At 37.2% G+C, this 14532-nt stretch overlaps 1 protein-coding gene across 1 annotated transcript in view; it reads left to right on the plus strand.

Annotated features, from left to right (window-relative positions):
• Window positions 1-14532, plus strand: part of plxna2 (plexin A2) — a 665104-nt gene that overhangs the window by 131848 nt on the left and 518724 nt on the right. The window lies entirely within an intron of this gene.

Below are 14532 nucleotides of genomic sequence, written 5' to 3' on the forward strand. Positions count from 1 at the left end.
TAAGAGTACTGTTACAGAAATTTGATAGCTTTTAATTGCATTTTTATCGTCTCATAGCTACTCAGAAACGAAATAATAATGCTCGAGAATTTCAAATGAATGGAAGAAAGACAGTTCTGTTTGACTACTTGATTAGAAAAATTCCATTATAGTAAATTTCCTGACTTTTTGGATCATTTTGTTTAGTTTGGTTTCAAAGACGTTAGATGGTACTTTTACTTTGTACGTCAGCGTGTTTTGGTGCCAAAAAAATTCGATTGCTTCTTCGGGGCACAAGTCGTTTGATGGAAGTCTGGGGAATCGTTTTTTACGTAATAATTTTCGAACTAACTAACGGATAGAAATGATGACGGTTATGAGTACTGTTACAGAAATTTGATAGCTTTTAATTGCATTTTTATCGTCTCATAGCTACTCAGAAACGAAATAATAATGCTCGAGAATTTCAAATGAATGGAAGAAAGACAGTTCTGTTTGACTACTTTATTAGAAAATTTCCATTATAGTAAATTTCCTGACTTTTTTGGATCATTTTGTTTAGTTTGGTTTCAAAGACGTTAGATGGTACTTTTACTTTGTACGTCACCGTGTTTTGGTCCTTGTTTGGATTAGATAGGTCTGAGGGGATGGTTCAAGATCCAAGTATTTATTCTCTAACAGTCCTTCAATAAATTGAAGAAAGACAGTTCTGTTTGACTACTTGATTAGAAAATTTCCAATACAGTACATTTCCTGACTTTTTGGATCATTTTGTTTAGTTTGTTTTCAAAGACGGCGGTTGGTTATAATTTATTAGTTATATGATAATATTTACGTAATATTTTCGAACTAACTAACAGATAGAAATGATGACAGTTATGAGTACTAATACGGAATATCTTGTTTTTCGTCAATTAATTTTCCTTTAACTATGTTTTGTTTTCACAAAATAAGTAATGTAGTTTATCGACAACTTTGTCAGACGCTAATAACGGCGTAACGGTGAATCCGAAAAATATGATGATTAAATCGGTTGAAGTTGTACGATAATGTCTGAAATTCGATAACTTTTAATCGCATTTTTATTGTCTCATAGCTACTCTGAAACAAAATAACTTTGTCGGCGCGCACTCCTTCCATACTTGCTACGAATGTGACCCGTGCCTTTTGAAATGCTCGAGATTTTCAAATCAATCCAAGAAAGACAGTTCTGTTTGACTACTTGATTAGAAAAATTCCATTATAGTAAATTTCCTGACTTTTTGGATCATTTTGTTTAGTTTGGTTTTAAAGACGTTAGATGGTACTTTTACTTTGTACGTCACCGTGTTTTTTGGTCCTTGTTTGGATTAGATAGGTCTGAGGGGATGGTTCAAGATCCAAGTATTTATTCTCTAACAGTCCTTCAGTCAATTGAAGAAAGACAGTTCTGTTTGACTACTTGATTAGAAAATTTCCAATACAGTACATTTCCTGACTTTTTGGATCATTTTGTTTAGTTTGTTTTTAAAGACGGCGGTTGGTTATAATTTATTAGTTAGATGGTACTTTTTACGTAATATTTTCGAACTAACTAACAGATAGAAATGATGACAGTTATGAGTACTAATCCGGAATATCTTGTTTTTCGTCAATTAATTTTCCTTTAACTATGTTTTGTTTTCACAAAATAAGTAATGTAGTTTATCAACAACTTTGTCAGACGCTAATAAGGGCGTAACGGTGAATCCGACAAATACGATGATTAAATCTGTTGAAGTCGTACAATAACGTCTAAAATTTGATAACTTTTAATCGCATTTTTATCGTCTTATAGCTACTCTGAAACAAAATAACTTTGTCGGCGCGCACTCCTTCCATACTTGCTAGGAATGTGACCTGTGCCTAATGCTTGAGATTTTCAAATAAATTGAAGAAAGACAGTTCTGTTTGACTACTTGATTAGCAAATTTCCAATAAAGTACATTTCCTGACTTTTTGGATCATTTTGTTTAGTTTGTTTTTAATTAGTAAATTTTCCTTCAACTATGTTTTGTTTTCACAAAAGAAATTCATGCAGTTTATCGACAACTTTGTCCGACTCTAATAACGGCGTAACGGTGAATCCGACAAATACGGTGATTAAATTGGTTGAAGTCGTACGATAACCGTCTGAAATTTGTTAACTTTAAATCGCATTTTTATTCTCACATAGCTACTCAGAAACAAAATAACTTTGTCGGCGCACACTCCTTCCATACTTGCTACGAATGTGACCCGTGCCTTTTGAAATGCTCGAGAATTTCAAATGAATTGAAGAAAGACAGTTCTGTTTGACTACTTGATTAGAAAATTTCCAATAAAGTAAATTTCCTGACTTTTTGGATAATTTTGTTTAGTTTGTTTTTAATTAGTAAATTTTCCTTCAACTATGTTTTGTTTTCACAAAAGAAATTCATGCAGTTTATCGACAACTTTGTCCGACTCTAATAACGGCGTAACGGTGAATCTGACAAATACGATGATTAAATCGGTTGAAGTCGTACGATAACGTCTGAAATTTGATAACTTTTAATCGCATTTTTATCGTCTTATAGCTACTCGGAAACAAAATAACTTTGTCGGCGCGCACTCCTTCCATACTTGCTACGAATGTGACCTGTGCCTAATGCTCGAGATTTTCAAATCCATTGAGAAAGACTGTTCTGTTTGACTACTTGATTAGAAAATTTCCAATAAAGTACATTTCCTGACTTTTTGGATCATTTTGTTTAGTTTGTTTTTAATTAGTAAATTTTCCTTCAACTATGTTTTGTTTACACAAAAGAAATTCATGCAGTTTATCGACAACTTTTTCCGACTCTAATAACGGCGTAACGGTGAATCCGACAAATACGATGATTAAATCGGTTGAAGTCGTACGATAACGTCTGAAATTTGATAACTTTTAATCGCATTTTTATCGTCTTATAGCTACTCGGAAACAAAATAACTTTGTCGGCACGCACTCCTTCCATACTTGCTACGAATGTGACCTGTGCCTTTTGAAATGCTCGAGATTTTCAAATGCATGGAAGAAAGACAGTTCTGTTTGACTACTTGATTAGAAAATTTCCAATACAGTAACATTCCTGACTTTTTTAATCCTTTTGTTTAGTTTGTTTTTAAAGATGGTCAGTTAATTTTCCTTTAACTATGTTTTGTTTTCACAAAAGAAATTCATGCAGTTTATCGACAACTTTGTCCGACTCTAATAACGTAACGGTGAATCCGACAAATACGATGACTAAAGTTGCATGATAACCGTCTGAAATTTGATTACTTTTAATCGCATTTTTATTGTGTCGTAGCTTCTCAGAAACAACAATAACAATTTATTGACTTCCGACATTATTTGTCGTAGGTGACATCACACTTTCCAGGAACCGTTCCCCGTCGTTAAGAACTGGACTTTTCCCACACTTTCTCATCTTCTTCATTTTTAATGACGGCGTGTCAGCACACCAGAGAGGTGTCGCGCTGATGGCAGCTTGATTGTGCTGGTGGTCATTTCCACTCGCCAGTTAAGTGAGCACCGCGGCGCCGTGCTGAGTAACCCCCACAGTCCATTAATTTTAATAGGCACCTTCCCGCCTCAGGCCCACGGAGTCCTGGCCTCGGACTCTAAATCCAACATCGCTGAGTGGAAATGGCCGCCGGCCAGTTGACAATGATGAAGTGGAGGAATATCATCTTGTAAAGAGCAGCTGTAACGTCCAAAATAATTGATCAAATTACCCAAGTCTGTTTTCGTAGAGAATAGAGGATCTTTGACTAGTGTTTGTGTGGTCAGTCCTTCAAAACAGGTGGTGCTCCTGTGAAAAAGGGTTTTTTTGACAAGGCAGTTGCTCCATAAAAATAGTATACCACTCTTGGGATATACAGGATATAGACCCAAAATTCCCGGTTTTCCAGGAATTTCCCAGATTTTTCTCCCCATTGACAATGAATAGGAAATAAACAATCGACTACATATCCCACATTTTTCATCCGGTTAGGTTAGGTTAAGTTATTTTGAACCTAACCTAACCAACTGGAACCGTTCTACCATCCACCCACTCTGCTCGCCCCGTTTCCGAAAATTCCCTGATTACCCGGAATTACCAGGAATTTATAATATACAAACCTCTCCCTACCCCACATTTATCAACCGATTGGAACCATTCCATCATCCACACACTCCACTCACTCCGCTCGCCCCGGTTCCGAAAATTCCCTGATTACCCGGAATTACCAGGAATTTCCCCGCATTGAATGGGCAATATACAAACCTCTCCATACCCCACATTTCTCAACCGATTGGAACCGTTCCAACATCTACACAATCCACTCACTCCGCTCGCCCCGGTTCCGAAAATTCCCTGATTACCCGGAATTTCCCTGCATTAAGTGGGCAATATACAAACCTCTCCATACCCTACATTTCTCAACCGATTGGAACCGTTCCAACATCCACACACTCCACTCACTCCGCTCGCCCCGGTTCTGAAAATTCCCTAATTACCAGGAATTTCCCCGCATTGAATGGGCAATATACAAACCTCTCCATACCCCACATTTCTCAACCGATTGGAACCGTTCCAACATCCACACACTCCACTCACTCAACTCTCCCCGGTTCCGAAAATTCCCTAATTACCAGGAATTTCCCCTCATTGAATGGGCAATATACAAACCTCTCCATACCCCACATTTCTCAACCGATTGGAACCGTTCCAACATCCACTCACTCCGCTCGCCCCGGTTCCGAAAATTCCCTGATTACCCGGAATTTCCCCTCATTAAAAGGGCATTATACAAACCTCTCCATACCCCACATTTCTCAACCGATTGGAACCGTTCCAACATCCACACACTCCACTCACTCTCCTCGCCACGGTTCCGAAAATTCCCTGATTACCCGGAATTACCAGGAATTTCCCCGCAATGAATGGGCAATATACAAACTTCTCCATACCCCACATTTCTCAACCGATTGGAACCGTTCCAACATCCACACACTCCACTCACTCCCCTCGCCGCGGTTCCGAAAATTCCCTGATTACCCGGAATTACCAGGAATTTCCCCGCAATGAATGGGCAATATACAAACCTCTCCATACCCCACATTTCTCAACCGATTGGAACCGTTCCAACATCCACACACCCCACTCACTCCAGTTCCGAAAATTCCCTGATTACCCGGAATTTCCCCGCATTGAATGGGCAATATACAAACCTCTCCCTACCCCACATTTATCAACCGATTGGAACCGTTCCATCATCCACACACCCCACTCACTCCAGTTCCGAAAATTCCCTGATTACCCGGAATTTCCCCGCATTGAATGGGCAATATACAAACCTCTCCATACCCCACATTTCTCAACCGATTGGAACCGTTCCAACATCTACACAATCCACTCACTCCGCTCGCCCCGGTTCCGAAAATTCCCTGATTACCCGGAATTTCCCCGCATTGAATGGGCAATATACAAACCTCTCCCTACCCCACATTTATCAACCGATTGGAACCATTCCATCATCCACACACTCCACTCACTCCGCTCGCCCCGGTTCCGAAAATTCCCTGATTACCCGGAATTACCAGGAATTTCCCCGCATTGAATGGGCAATATACAAACCTCTCCATATCCCACATTTATCAACCGATTAGAACCATTCCATCAGCCACACACTCCACTCACTCCGCTCGCCCCGGTTCCAAAAATTCCCTGATAACCCGGAATTACCAGGAATTTCCCCGCATTGAATGGGGCAATATACAAACCTCTCTATAGCCCACATTTCTCAACCGATTGGAACCGTTCCAACATCCACACACTCCACTCACTCCGCTCGCCCCGGTTCCGAAAATTCCCTGATTACCCGGAATTTCCCCGCATTGAATGGGCAATATACAAACCTCTCCATACCCCACATTTCTCAACCGATTGGAACCGTTCCACCATCCACACACTCCACTCACTCTGCTCTCCCCGGTTCCGAAAATTCCCTGATTACCCGGAATTACCAGGAATTTCCCCGTATTGAATGGGCAATATACAAACCTCTCCATACCCCACATTTCTCAACCGATTGGAACCGTTCCAACATCCACACACTCCACTCACTCCGCTCGCCCCAGTTCCGAAAATTCCCTGATTACCCGGAATTTCCCCTCATTAAAAGGGCATTATACAAACCTCTCCATACCCCACATTTCTCAACCGATTGGAACCGTTCCACCATCCACACACTCCACTCACTCTGCTCTCCCCGGTTCCAAAAATTCCCTGATAACCCGGAATTACCAGGAATTTCCCCGCATTGAATGGGCAATATACAAACCTCTCTATAGCCCACATTTCTCAACCGATTGGAACCGTTCCAACATCCACACACTCCACTCACTCCGCTCGCCCCGGTTCCGAAAATTCCCTGATTACCCGGAATTTCCCCGCATTGAATGGGCAATATACAAACCTCTCCATACCCCACATTTCTCAACCGATTGGAACCGTTCCACCATCCACACACTCCACTCACTCTGCTCTCCCTGGTTCCGAAAATTCCCTGATTACCCGAAATTACCAGGAATTTTCCCGCATTGAATAGGGCAATATACAACCCTCTCCATACCCCACATTTCTCAACCGATTGGAACCGTTCCACCATCCACACACTCCACTCACTCCGCTCGCCCCGGTTCCGAAAATTCCCTGATTACCCGGAATTACCAGGAATTTCCCCGCATTGAATGGGCAATATACAAACCTCTCCATACCCCACATTTCTCAACCGATTGGAACCGTTCCAACATCCACACACTCCACTCACTCCGCTCGCCCCAGTTCCGAAAATTCCCTGATTACCCGGAATTTCCCCTCATTAAAAGGGCATTATACAAACCTCTCCATACCCCACATTTCTCAACCGATTGGAACCGTTCCACCATCCACACACTCCACTCACTCCGCTCGCCCCGGTTCCGAAAATTCCCTGATTACCCGAAATTTCCCCGCATTGAATGGGCAATATACAAACCTCTCCATACCCCACATTTCTCAACCGATTGGAACCGTTCCACCATCCACACACTCCACTCACTCTGCTCTCCCCGGTTCCGAAAATTCCCTGATTACCCGGAATTACCAGGAATTTCCCCGTATTGAATGGGCAATATACAAACCTCTCCATACCCCACATTTCTCAACCGATTGGAACCGTTCCAACATCCACACACTCCACTCACTCCGCTCGCCCCAGTTCCGAAAATTCCCTGATTACCCGGAATTTCCCCTCATTAAAAGGGCATTATACAAACCTCTCCATACCCCACATTTCTCAACCGATTGGAACCGTTCCACCATCCACACACTCCACTCACTCCCCTCGCCGCGGTTCCAAAATTCCCTGATTACCCGGAATTTCCCCGCATTGAATGGGCAATATACAAACTTCTCCATACCCCACATTTCTCAACCGATTGGAACCGTTCCAACATCCACACACTCCACTCACTCCCCTCGCCGCGGTTCCAAAAATTCCCTGATTACCCGGAATTACCAGGAATTTCCCCGCAATGAATGGGCAATATACAAACCTCTCCATACCCCACATTTCTCAACCGATTGGAACCGTTCCAACATCCACACACTCCACTCACTCCGCTCGTCCCAGTTCCGAAAATTCCCTGATTACCCGGAATTTCTCTGCATTGAATGGGCAATATACAAACCTCTCCATACCCCACATTTCTCAACCGATTGGAACCGTTCCACCATCCACACACTCCACTCACTCTCCTCGCCGCGGTTCCGAAAATTCCCTGATTACCCGGAATTACCAGGAATTTCCCCGCAATGAATGGGCAATATACAAACTTCTCCATACCCCACATTTCTCAACCGATTGGAACCGTTCCACCATCCACACACTCCACTCACCCTGGACATTCAAGCATTTCAGTTCCACTCACAATTGCACATTGTAGTTACTGACTATTTTAGTGCTCTGGAAGCATTTCCTACGTGGTTTTTGGAAAGGTTAGAAATGAAAGGCGGGCACGGCTGCTTGAGTGTTGATTGACAGCGTCAGCGTGTGACAGCTGTGCCCTGCGCCTCACAACAGCTGCAGCGAGAAGACACCTGTTCTTCTTTCAAGCTGCACAAATAGTCCCTCCCTCTGTTATTTCGGTCTCATATATTCATAATTTAACGGACACGTCTCGCGGCGGAGGAGAATATTCTTGGGACGCGTTCCGCTGTTTGTGCTGCTCAATTATTTACATCCGCTTCTTCACATACGCGGCGAAATGAGACGAGGCTAAAAAGAGGATTTTCCCCATCTCGTTGTCTGCCTCGCCTGGCCCGAGTCCTCCTGAGGACGCTTTGGCTCCAAGAGTCCATGCAGAGCAGCCCGGCCTGCTGCCGCTGCTGTGTAGCGATGGTGGCTGCCTTTAGGGGGTGTGACCGTAACCACAGCAACGCCAGGAATGAAGCAAAGGAAGTCTTTCTGCACGCCCCAGTAGCCGGAGCAGGAAATGATTGCCGGGCTTTCCCCCCACTTTTGCCTGAATCTCCACAACTAAGAATGTCGATTCATTTGAAAATAAAACATGTTGCCACCCTTATCAAAAATGCAACTAAATATATGTGTGTGACACATTATTATTGAATTATTGTGTATTATTTTGTTGGAATGATTAATTTAAAAAAAAAATAAATAAAATAAAAAAAAAAAAGTTGCTGTACAGGAAAGATAAAAAAATATTTGTAAAAATAGATTTATTTTTTTTACTCGATTCAGAAACATTAAAACTAAGATTAACAAATGTTGCCAATTGCAAACAAAACAATTTGAATTTTCTTTTTTACTAAAAGCATTATTTTTCTCACAGTGTCGACTTTTTTCTTATAAATTTGGGAACAATTTCTCATATTCTTTCTGTTTCTGTAATATTGCAATATTTCCTCGTACAATTATTGCTTTTTAATGTAAAATGTTGACATTTGTCGTGTAAAATTCAGACTTGTATCACAATATTGCCAATGTTGTTGTTGTTCTTGTAAAATAGTGAAATTTTTTTGAGAAAAATTATGACTTTTGTCATAATTTTGCCAAGTAATGTTCCGATTTTTATTATAATATTGGCAAAATGTTAAAATATTCCTTATAAAATTGTGACTTTTGTGAAATAAAATTACTACACTTTTCAAATAATTGTAAAATTGCGACTGTTATTGAGTAAAATTCCAACTTTTATCATAATATTGTACAAATGTTCATTTTTTCTTGTAAAATGTTGACTTACGTTGAGTAAAAGTACGACTTTTATCATAAGACTGCCAACATTCAAAGTTTTTCTTGTGAAATTTTGACCTGAGCCCATGTGGTGATATCCTTTACACATTGATGTTGCTTTTTGTCTATGCACACCTTGGCAAGGAAATAACCGTGTTATGCAAAACATTAATGTCCACTGTAGTGGACGCTGGCTCTCAGGAGGAAATGATTGTCGGGCTTTCCCCCCCACTTTTGCCCGAATCTCCACAACTAAGAATGTCGATTCATTTGAAAATAAAACATGTTGCCACCCTTATCAAAAATGCAACTAAATATGTGTGTGTGACACATTATTATTGTTTTATTGTGTAATATTTTGTTGGACTGATTAATTAAAAAAAAAAAAATAAATAAATAAAAAGTTGCTGGACAGGAAAGATAAAAAAATATTTGTAAAAATAGATTTTTTTATCTATTCAGAAACATTATAACTAAGAATAAAAAATGTTGCCAATTGCAAACAAAAAAAATTGAATTTTCTTTTTTACTAAAAGCATTATTTTTCTCACAGTGTCGACTTTTTTCTTATAAATTTGGGAACAATTTCTCATATTCTTTCTGTTTCTGTAACATTGCAATATTTCCTTGTACAATTCTTGCTTTTTAATGTAAAATGTTGACATTTGTCGTGTAAAATTCAGACTTTTATCACAATATTGCCAATGTTGTTGTTGTTCTTGTAAAATAGTGACATTTTTTTGAGAAAAATTATGACTTTTGTCGTAATTTTGCCAAGTAATGTTCCGATTATTATTATAATATTGCCAAAATGTTAAAATGTTCCTTATAAAATTGTGACTTTTGTCAAATAAAATGACTACACTTTTCAAATAATTGTAAAATTGCGACTGTTATTGAGTAAAATTCCAACTTTTATCATAATATTGCACAAATGTTCATTTTTTCTTGTAAAATGTTGAGTAAAAGTATGACTTTTATCATAATACTGCCAACATTCAATGTTTTTCTTGTGAAATTTTGACCTTTTTGAAATGTGGACTCGTCAGACCACAGAACACTTTTCCACTTTGCATCAGTCCATCTTAGACGAGCTCGGGCCCAGCCAAGCGTTTCTGGGTGTTGTTGATAAATGGCTTTGGCTTTGCGTAGTAGAGTTTTAACTTGCACTTACAGATGTAGCGACCAACTGTAGTTACTGACAGTGGTTTTCTGAGGTGTTCCTGAGCCCATGTGGTGATATCCTTTACACATTGATGTTGCTTTTTGTCTATGCACACCTTGGCAAGGAAATAACCATGTTATGCAAAACTGTAATGTCCACTGTAGTGGACGCTGGCTCTCAGGAGGAAATGATTGTCGGGCTTTCCCCCCCCACTTTTGCCTGAATCTCCACCACTAAGAATGTCGATTCATTTGAAAATAAAACATGTTGCCACCCTTATCAAAAATGCAACTAGATATGTGTGTGTGACACATTATTATTGTTTTATTGTGTATTATTTTGTTGGACTGATTAATTTAAAAAAATAAAAAAATAAATAAATAAATAAAAAGTTGCTGGACAGGAAAGATAAAAAAATATTTGTAAAAATAGATTTATTTTTTTTACTCGATTCAGAAACATTAAAACTAAGATTAACAAATGTTGCCAATTGCAAACAAAACAATTTGAATTTTCTTTTTTACTAAAAGCATTATTTTTCTCACAAGGTGTCGATTTTTTTCTTATAAATTTAGGAACAATTTCCCATATTTCTTTCTGTTTCTGTAATGTTGCAATATTTCCTCATAAATTTATTGCTTTTTAATGTAAAATGTTGACATTTGTCGTGTAAAATTCAGACTTTTATCACAATATTGCCAATGTTGTTGTTCTTGTAAAATAGTGACATTTTTTGAGAAAAATTGCCTTTTGTCAATATTCCGATTGTTATTATAATATTGCCAAAATCTTAAAATATTCCTTATAAAATTGTGACTTTTGTCAAATAAAATTACTACAATTTTCAAATAATTGTAAAATTGCAACTGTTATTGAGTAAAAATCCAACTTTTATCATAATATTGCACACATTTTCATTTTTTCTTGTAAAATGTTGACTAAAAGTATGACTATTATCATAATACTGCCAACATTCAAAGTTTTTCTTGTGAAATTTCGACCTTTTTGAAATGTGGACTTGTCAGACCACAGAACACTTTTCCACTTTGCATCAGTCCATCTTAGACGAGCTCGGGCCCAGCCAAGCATTTCTGGGTGTTGTTGATAAATGGCATAGTCGAGTTTTAACTTGCGCTTACAGATGTAGCGACCAACTGTAGTTACTGACAGTGGTTTTCTGAAGTGTTCTTGAGCCCATGTGGTGATATCCTTTACACATCGATGTTGCTTTTTGTCCATGCACACCTTGGCAAGGAAATAACCATGTTATGCAAAACATTAATGTCCACTGTAGTGGACGCTGGCTCTCAGGAGGAAATGATTGTCGGGCTCCCCCCCCCCCCCCCCACCACTTTTGCCTGAATCTCCACAACTAAGAATGTCGATTCATTTGAAAATAAAACATGTTGCCACCTTTATCAAAAATGCAACTAGATATGTGTGTGTGACACATTATTATTGTATTATTGTGTATTATTTTGTTGGACTGAATTGACCTAATTTAAAAAAATAAAAAAATATAAAGTTGCTGGACAGGAAAGATAAAAAAATATTTGTAAAAATAGATTTATTTTCTTTACTCGATTCAGAAACATTGCAACTAAGAATAACAAATGTGGCCAATTGCAAACAAAAAAATTTGAATTTTCTTTTTTACTAAAAGCATTATTTTTCTCACGAAGTGTCGACTTTTTTCTTATAAATTTGGGAACAATTTCTCATATTCTTTCTGTTTCTGTAACATTGCAATATTTCCTCGTACAATTCTTGCTTTTTAATGTAAAATGTTGACATTTGTCGTGTAAAATTCAGACTTGTATTGCCAATGTTGTTGTTGTTCTTGTAAAATAGTGACATTTTTTGAGAAAAATTATGACTTTTGTCGTAATTTTGCCAAGTAATGTTCCGATTATTATTATGATATTGCCAAAATGTTAAAACATTCCTTATAAAATTGTGACTTTTGTCAAATAAAATGACTACACTTTTCAAATAATTGTAAAATTGCGACTGTTATTGAGTAAAATTCCAACTTTTATCATAATATTGCACAAATGTTCATTTTTTCTTGTAAAATGTTGAGTAAAAGTATGACTTTTATCATAATACTGCCAACATTCAAAGTTTTTCTTGTGAAATTTTGACCTTTTTGAAATGTGGACTCGTCAGACCACAGAACACTTCTCCACTTTGCATCAGTCCATCTTAGATGAGCTCGGGCCCAGCCAAGAGTTTCTGGGTGTTGTTGATAAATGACTTTCACTTTGCATAGTAGAGTTTTAACTTGCACTTACAGATGTAGCGACCAACTGTAGTTACTGACAGTGGCTTTCTGAGGTGTTCCTGAGCCCATGTGGTGATATCCTTTACACACTGATGTTGCTTTTTGTCTATGCACACCTTGGCAAGGAAATAACCGTGTTATGCAAAACATTAATGTCCACTGTAGTGGACGCTGGCTCTCAGGAGGAAATGATTGCCGGGCAAAATAAGTTAATGTAATAAAATAGTGATGATCCAGCAGAGGGAAATTAATTGTCTTTAAAGTGCTGACTTGGCCATTTCTTGAACTTGCACAACTCCCACATTTCTCAACCGATTCCAACCGTTCCACCATCCACACACTCAAACTAACATTTTTCAAGTTCAAAAAAATTTCCAGGAATTCCCAAAATGTTCTAGGACATTTGTACGAGTATCAATTCCTTCAAAAATTCCAGATTTTCACGAAATTTCCAGGAACTTCCCATTTCAATTCAAAATGTTACTACATCAACGATTTTCCGCCGATTAAAATAAATTCCAGCACCAACCCATTCATATCATCTAGGACATTTGTGCTAGATGATAAATTTAAAAAAAAGTTGGGTGGACAGGAAAGAATAAAAATAAAAAAAACATTTTTTTTTTGTTGTAAAAATTGTTTTATTTTTTTAATCGATTAAGAATCATTCTAAGTAAGAATCTCGATTCATTTGAAAATAAAAAATGTTGCCACCCTTATCAAAAATGCAACTAGATCTGTGTGTGTGACACATCATTATTGTATTGTTGTGTATTATTTTGTTGGACTGATTAATTAAAACAAATAAAATAAAAAAAAGTGGCTGGACAGGACAGATTAAAAAAATGAATAACTAAATATAATTTTTTTTTTTAAGAAAAATCGATTTTTTTAATAAAGAATCATTATAAGTAAGAATCCCGATTCATTTGAAAATGAAAAAAAAATGATGCCACCCTTATCAAAAATGCAACTAGATCGATGTGTGTGACACATTATTATTATTATGTTACTGTGTATTATTGTTGGACTGATTAATAAAAATTAAAATAAAAAAATAATTAAAAAAATTGGCTAAAAAGAACAAATTTCAGAAATAAATAAATAAATATTTTTCAATTTTTTTTGTAAAACTTTTTTTTAATTTCGATTAAGAATCATAAGTCAGAATGTCGATTCATTTGAAAATAAAAAAAATGTTGCCACCTTTATCAAAAATGCAACTAGATCAATGTGTGTGTGTGACACATTATTATTGTATTGTTGTGTATTATTTTGTTGGACTGATTAATAAAAATTTTAAAAATAAATACATTAAAAAAAAGTGGCTGGACAGGAAATATAACACATTTAAAAAATAAACAAATATTTTCAATTTTTTTGTTTCTAGATTTTTTTTTTTATATATATATTTTTGATTAAGAATCATTTTAACTAAGAATCTCGATTCATTTGGAAAATCAAAAATATTGCCACCCTTATCAAAAATGCAACTAGATCAATGTGTGTGTGTGACACATTATTATTGTGTTGTTGTGTATTATTTAGTTGCACTGATTAATAAAAAAATAAAAATAAAATAAAAAGTGGCTGGACAGGACAGATTTAAAAAAAATATATATATATATATATTTTTCCATTTTTTTTGTAAAAATAGATTTTTTTTTTTGGATTAAGAATCATAAGTAAGAATCTCGATTCATTTGAAAATAAAAAAAATGTTGCCACCCTTATCAAAAATGCAACTAGATCAATGTGTGTGTGTGTGTGACACATCATTATTGTATTGTTGTGTATTTTG

The sequence above is a fragment of the Nerophis lumbriciformis genome, linkage group LG01 (assembly GCF_033978685.3).
Source record: "Nerophis lumbriciformis linkage group LG01, RoL_Nlum_v2.1, whole genome shotgun sequence".
Taxonomy (NCBI): domain Eukaryota; kingdom Metazoa; phylum Chordata; class Actinopteri; order Syngnathiformes; family Syngnathidae; genus Nerophis; species Nerophis lumbriciformis.